Below are 8,206 nucleotides of genomic sequence, written 5' to 3'. Positions count from 1 at the left end.
ACGACAGACACAGTCAGACACCAACTAAAGAAAATGCCAAACTGGAAAGCCCCAGGTCCCGATGAAGTCCATGGATACTGGCTCAAAAACTTCAAGGCCCTACACCCACGAATAGCAGAACAACTCCAGCATTGTATCTCAAATCACCATGCACCCAAATGGGTGACCACAGGAAGAACATCCTTAGTACAAAAAGACAAGAGTAAGGGAAATATAGCCAGTAACTACAGGCCTATCACCTGCCTACCAATAATGTGGAAGTTACTAACAGGTATCATCAGTGAAAGGCTATACAACTACCTAGAGGAGACAAACACCATCCCCCACCAACAGAAAGGCTGCAGAAGGAAGTGCAGGGGCACAAAAGACCAGCTCCTGGTAATGAAGAACAGTAGGAGAAGGAAAACCAACCTAAGCATGGCATGGATAGACTATAAGAAAGCCTTCGACATGATACCACAGACATGGCTAATAGAATGCCTGAAAATATATGGGGCAGAGGAAAACACCATCAGGCTTAACCTCAAAAATACAAATGCGCAACTGGAATACAATACTTACAAGCTCTGGAATAAGACTAGCAGAGGTTAATATCAGGAGAGAGGGATCTTCCAGGGCGACTCACTCTCCCCACTACTCTTCGTAGTAGCCATGATTCCCATGACGAAAGTGCTACAGAAGATGGATGCCGGGCACCAACTCAAGAAAAGAGGCAACAGAATCAACCATCTGATGTTCATGGACGACATCAAGCTGTATGGTAAGAGCATCAAGGAAATAGATAAGGATTGTATCTGGGGACATCAGGATGGAGTTTGGAATAGAAAAATGCGCCTTAGTCAACATACAAAAAGGCAAAGTAACGAGAACTGAAGGGATAAAGCTACCAGATGGGAGCAACATCAAACACATAGATGAGACAGGATACAAAATACCTGGGAATAATGGAAGGAGGGATATAAAACACCAAGAGATGAAGGACACGATCAGGAAAAGAATATATGCAGAGACTCAAGGCGATACTCAAGTCAAAACTTAACGCCGGAAATATGATAAAAGCCATAAACACATGGGCAGTGCCAGTAATCAGATACAGCGCAGGAATAGTGGAATGGACGAAGGCAGAACTCCGCAGCATAGATCAGAAAACCAGGAAACATATGACAATACACAAAGCACTACACCCAAGAGCAAATACGGACAGACTATACATAACACGAAAGGAAGGAGGGAGAGGACTACTAAGTATAGAGGACTGCGTCAACATCGAAAACAGAGCACTGGGACAATATCTGAAAACCAATGAAGACGAGTGGCTAAAGAGTGCATGGGAAGAAGGACTAATAAAAGTAGACGAAGACCCAGAAATATACAGAGACAGGAGAAAGACAGACAGAACAGAGGACTGGCACAACAAACCAATGCACGGACAATACATGAGACAGACTAAAGAACTAGCCAGCGATGACAATTGGCAATGGCTACAGAGGGGAGAGCTAAAGAAGGAAACTGAAGGAATGATAAACAGCGGCACAAGATCAGGCCCTAAGAACCAGATATGTTCAAAGAACGATAGACGGAAATAACATCTCTCCATATGTAGGAAGTGCAATACGAAAAATGAAAACCATAAACCACATAGTAAGTGAATGCCCAGCACTTGCACAGAACCAGTACAAAAAGAGGTATGATTCCGTGGCAAAAGCCCTCCACTGGAGCCTGTGCAAGAAACATCAGCTACCTTGCAGTAGTAAGTGGTACGAGCACCAACCTGAAGGAGTGATAGAAAACGATCAGGCAAAGATCCTCTGGGACTATGGTATCACAACGGATAGGGTGATACGTGCAAACAGACCAGACGTGACGTTGATTGACAAAGTCAAGAAGAAAGTATCTCTCATTGATGTTGCAATACCATGGGTCACCAGAGGTTGAAGAGGGAAAGAGGGGAAGAAATGATAAGTATCAAGATCTGAAAATAGAAACAAGAAGGATATGGGATATGCCAGTGGAAATCGTACCCATAATCATAGGAAAAGGAATCTAGAAAAACTAGAGGCTGAAGTAGCTCCAGGACTCATGCAGAAGAGTGTGATCCTAGAAACGGCACACATAGTAAGAAAAGTGATGGACTCCTAAGGAGGCAGGATGCAACCCGGAACCCCACACTATAAATACCACCCAGTCGAATTGGAGGACTGTGATAGAGCAAAAAAAAAAAAAAAGAAAAAAAAAAGAAAAAAAAATAATAATTATTTATTAAAAGTAATGGCTACTTCAGCAGCGTTACACTTGTAGAGATTCTCATCTATTTTCCGAATAGCGGCTTTTCCGTGCTACTTAAACAGGCTAGTAGAGCGCCTATAGAGGTCATGGTCAAATACAGGGTCAAATTCTGTGCATATATTTGAATTTTACAGATAAACTATGATATCATAGTCATCAAAGTCACTAACGATTCTCTCTCTTGTTAATGACTTTGATGACTATGATATCATAGTTTATCTATAAAATTCAAATATATACACAGAATTTGACCCTGTATTTGACCATGGCCTCTATAGGCGCTCTACTATTCTCCTTAAGTAGCACGGAAAAAGTCGCTAATCGGAAAATAAAGCATCCTTACAAGTGTAACGCTGCCGAAGTAGCCATTACTTTTAATAAGTATGCTTGAGAGAGGGTCTGCTTCCAGATAATAAGTATATAATAATAATAATAATAATTAATAATAATAATAATAAGAAGAAGAAGAAGAAGAAGAAGAAGACGGTGAAAATTCCTTAGATTAACATCAGCTCAGATTAACATCAATAAGAACTGAAGTCGAACTATGAGACAAAGGGACTTCAGTAGCTCGGTCTTGGAAGCAGAAAACAGAAAATAAAAGGAAGAAGAAGAACAAGAAGAAGAAGAAAAAGAAGAAGAAGAAGGTGACCATTTCTCGAACTAACATCCAAAGGAGCTGAGCTCAGACAATTAACCGATGGTACCCCAATAGCTCAGTCTTGAAAACTGAAAAAAGAAGAAGAAGAAGAAGAAAGTGAACATAACACAACCCCTAGTAGGTCAGTGTAGTGAAACCTGTTCCCAATCGTACTGAAGTTTCTTCGTGACATTCCCCCATCGCCCTGTAGGCATCGGAGTGACATGATCCGAGACAGCTTCATCTCCTCCATCAGCAGATGGAATCACTCTACAGGCCCCTGGGAGTTGGTGAAGGCCTCCTTCCAGACGGACAATTGAAGTCAGTTTATGTCCCTCCAGCACTGGAAAGCCACCAGGATTTGTCTCTGTGCACGTGGATAGCCTTCAGGCTCTCCTAAATGTTTTGTGCCTTCATTTATTATTTAATTCTTTGGTAGATGAAATTGTCATTGGTAAAAGTAAAGGATTGCTGAGACTGGTCTGGATGGCCGTAATGGAAGGACATTCATTTCCTTTTTATTTTTTAAATGTTCATTTATTTTATTTATTTATTTATTTATTTATTTTTTATTTATTTTTTTTTTTTTTTTGAGAGAGAGAGAGAGAGAGAGAGAAGAGAGAGGAGAGAGAGAGAGAGAGAGAGAGAGTTGGCTGGTCCATCTCAACTCTTCTTCCCACACCACTTTCTCTTCTTCTCCATCGGGCTCCCAATTGGCAGTGGGACCTTTCTTTGAGTATAGGCAAGCTAAAGATCTCAGGAAGTTATTGGTATTTGAGAAGATCGTCCTGTTTGAGCCTTGTGTTGGTAACTTTCACACATCTGCTTTTCCGAAGACTGGTGATTTAAGGGAACCGCCTCAGTTGGTGGGGAGGGTATCGAAATATTGCCTGGATCAATTATGTTTTGCTACTCATTTATAAGTCACCTAATGGAAAGTTACTACAAAAGGTTTTATAAATTTCTATCCATTCGTTTTTTTTTATATTAATTTTTTCCCGATTTTTTGATGCATTGCTTTAAAACCCTAAGGCTTCCTTAGTTTTTAACTAAATTTTAATAACTAAAGCAATTAATACTCACAAAGAGTTGCTCTATCCAATGAATTGAGAAAGATAAAAAAAAATTCATTGATATAAAAAAAATATATATATTTTTTTTATTTAATTACTTAATTCAAAAATTCATAAAAAAAAGAAATTGGAATAATTTGAAAATTCTTCCAAGTCTCTCGATGTAGAATTTATGAAGGATTTCAATGGTACCTGAATTTTGAAAATAGGACAACAAATAAAAAAGCCTTAGGGTTTTAAAGCGACCCATATACTGAAAAACATAGTTTTGAGATATCGCGTGTTAAAGTTTGCGTAATGAAATTCTCAGTGAAAACCGCATAGGCATCAATATAAAAATTTACTTAAGCTTGATTTTCTTATTTTAACAGCATACTTCTATGGTATCTGGTCCCCCACTTTAAAAAGTGATATTAAACTCCCCATGGGGTGGGTATCATGAGGCACGACCCCATTCATTGTCGCCAGCTAGGCCTGGGAGGTGATGAATGCACATGCTTCACCTTGGTGTTCTTTCTTGTTATCTTTCTAAGTCTTTTTTTCAACCTTTCTCTAGCTAATGTACGCTTTCTTGACTGCTTCTTCCTTGGCATTTTGATGAATAAACAAGAAAAAACGGACTTAGATATAAAGCGTACTTGACAACTCCGGGTCAGAAGTGAACGATGTAATTACATCAAAGGTATGCGGGTTACTGATGTGTTTGTGGAGCTACTCCTCCTGCCCAGTGTTGCCACACTCTCGGGTTGGATTTATCGTACTGGCTCCTCAAAATTATGGGATTTTCAGTAAAAATATCGTACAAAATTGTAAGTTTTATCGTAATTATTATCTTGCACTGTTTCTGATATCTAACACATTTTTATAATTTGACAAAATAATGAATATATGTATGATTTCTTTGCAGTCATTAATATCTTGCAATTTACATAATTAAGAAAAAATACAAATGAAACATTTCTCTGTACAATAACGAAAAAAGCTTAGAACGTCACTTGTTGCCATAGTGTAAACTAAACTGATAACGAATTAACACGAAGACATGTGAGTTGATAGGCGCACTCATACATCTCTTTAAACAGTCCAAAACATGTCCAAAACATCAAAAATGAAAATAGCATGACTGAGTAGTAATTTAAAATAAATATATATAATTAAACATGACTGGTACTGATACCTATCCCATTATGAAGAAATGAATAAGAATAATAATTGTAAAGTATATCTTTGAGAATCTTCTTTCAAATGAAATTCATGTTCTCTGATGTTCTGGAATAACTGTGCATGATTATTATTCTGGAAAAGATATCACTTGCAGGAGTAAAATGAGCACATGACCCTCGAGAACGTTTGATGCAACTAGCAGAGAGAAAAGAGCCCCATTAACTATCCTTGTTTTCAGTCTGTTTCTTTGTTTAGTTTTAAAGCAAAGAGCAGTTAGAGCAAAATTGGCTTGGTCTGAAAAACTAGACTTTTTTTTCCTCCTGGCCGTGGGCCCCACGCCAGGCAGCCTGACCCGGTCTCCTCCCCACCAGGGGCCCCACACAAGGGGACCAAATCGGTGTCCTCCCCACAAGGGTCCTCAACCCTAACGGCAATACCCAGTCGCCTCCCCACTGGGGGCCCCACTCCTGGCAGCCCAACCCATTTGCTTCCTCTCTAGAGGCCCCAGCCCTGGCGGCCAGACCGAGTCTCCTCCCCACCAAGGGCCCCACCCATGGCGTTCTAATCTGGTCACCTCCCCGACAGGGGCCCAAATACTGGAGGCCCGACCTGCCTGTCCCAGGACACGTGGCGGAGACCGCACTCCCGTCCCATTAACCGTAACAGGCACCGCCCGCCTGTCCCGGGACCCACGGCGGGCCCGGCCAACCCATTCCGAGACACGTAACGGACACCGGCCACCCGTCCCGGGACATGTGGCATCAACTGCCCGCCTGTACCGGGACCAGCGGCATGCCCAGCCCGACCGTCCCAGGACATGTAGCAGGCACTGACCGCCTGTCCCGGACCCACAGCGGTTCCGGCCTAACTGTCACCGGACAAGTGGTGGGCACCGCCCGCCCGTCCCAGGACCCACGGCGGGCCTCGCTCGCCCGTCCCAAGACACGTGGCGGGCACAAGCCCGCCCGTACCTGGCCCGCCAGTCCTGGGACCCGTGACAGACGCCTGCCCGCCCATCCTGGGACCAGTGGCGGACGCCTGTGCGCCCGTCCTGGGATCCGTAGTGGGCCGGGCCCGCCCGTCCCGGGACCAGTGACGGACACCTGCCCGCCCGTCCCGGAACCCGCGGTGGGCCTGGCCCGCCGTCCCGGGACCAGTGACGGACACCTGCCCGCCCGTCCCATGACCCGCGGTGGGCCTGGCCCGCCCGTCCCGGGACCAGTGTCGGACACCTGCCCGCCCGTCCAGTGACCCGCGGCGGGCCCGGCCCGCCCGTCCCGGGACCAGTGGCGGACGCCTGCCCGCCCGTCCCCAGACACGAAGCGGGCCATGCCCGCCAGTCCTGGGACCAGCGGCGGACACCTGCCCGCCCGTCCCCAGACCCACGGCGGGCCCTGACTGCCCATCTAGTGACCCACGGCGGGCACGGCCCGCCCGTCCTGGGACCCGTGGGGGGCCAGGCCCACCCGTCCCGGGACCAGTGACGGACGGACGCCTGCCTGCCTGTCCCGGGACCCGCGGTGGGCCTGGCCTTCCCGTCCCGGGACCAGTGGCGGACACTTGCCCGCCCGTCCCCAGACCCACGGCGGGCCCTGCCCGCCCGTCCAGTGACCTGCGGCGAGCTCGGCCCGCCCGTCCAGTGACCCGCTGCGGGCCCGGATCGCCCGTCCCGGGACCAGGGGCGGACGCCTGTCCGCCCATCCCGGGACCCGCGGTGGACGCCAGCCCGCACGTCCCGGTACCAGGTGCGGACGCCTGCCCGCCCGTCCCGGGACCCGCGGCGGACGGCCAGCCCGCCCGTCCCCGGGAACATGGGCGGACGCCGGCCCGCCCGTCCCGGGACCTGCGGCGGGCGCCGGCCCGCCCTTCCCGGGACCAGGGGCGGACGCCGCCCGCCCGTCACGGGACCAGGGGCAGACGCAGGCCCGCCGTCCGGGACAGGTGCGGACGCGCCGGCCCGCCTGTCCCACGTGAACCCCCGCGGTTTGGACGCCCAGCCCACATGTCCCAGGACCAGGGGTGGACGCCGGACAGCCCGTCACGGGACCCGTGGCGGACGCCGGGCCCGCCCCCCGTCCCGGGGACCAAAGGGGGCACGCCTGCCCGCCCGTTCCGGGACCGCGGCGGATGCCGACCCGCCCGTCCTGGGACCAGGGGCGGACGCCTGCCCGCCCGTCCCGGGATCCGCGGCGGACGCTGGCCCGCCCGTCCCGGGACCAGGGGCGGACGCCTGCTCGCCCGTCCTGGGACCCGCGGGCAATGGAAAGAAAGTGTCAGTGGAAAGAAAGTATTTATGGAAAGAAAGTTGTATATGGAAAGAAAGTATCAATGAAAAGAATTCGTCTTTGGAATGAAAATGTTTATGGATAGAAGAAGAAAAGTGAACAAACGGATAAAATGAAGAGAGGAAAACAAAACAATTACAGAAGAGGACGAACAGGAATACTTCTGAATTAGCAAACTCATTCTTTCAGTACACACACAAAGACGTACACCAACGGCACAAATTCGAAAATCTAAAAAACGAATACAACACTCCAACCAACGACTAAAGTTTTCCCGAAGAACGCAGTGTTTACATAATGTACCGCCAAGAAGACCCAATTGAGTCTTTTCATTACAGGCGTCAAGATGACCCGAAGTTAACTTTTCATTACCACGCCCCCTCTAAGAGTTGGTCCTTCCCTCCACGCCCACTTGCATCTATGAGTAAAATTCCCTCTCAGATTTAAAAAAAAAAGGGGGGGGGGGGGAGGGGGGTTGGTTCTTCCCTCCAGGCCCGCTTGCATCTATGAGTAAAATTCCCTCTTATATTAAAAAAAAAGGGGGAGGGGGCGGGGGTTGGTCATTCCCTCCACGCCAACTTTTGCATCTATGAGTGTAAAATTCCCTCTCAGATTAAGAAGAAGAAGAAGAAGAAGAAGAAGAAGAAGAAGAAGAAAGGAGTTTCGCGGGATTGCGAGGGAGGGAGGTAAGTAATTACAAGACATCGAAAGCCCAAAGAAACTAACTGCCGTAGTAGACTGTAAGAAACTAACGTTAG

Source organism: Macrobrachium nipponense, chromosome 18 (assembly GCF_015104395.2).
Source record: "Macrobrachium nipponense isolate FS-2020 chromosome 18, ASM1510439v2, whole genome shotgun sequence".
NCBI lineage: Eukaryota > Metazoa > Arthropoda > Malacostraca > Decapoda > Palaemonidae > Macrobrachium > Macrobrachium nipponense.
This window is presented reverse-complemented; position numbering follows the sequence as displayed.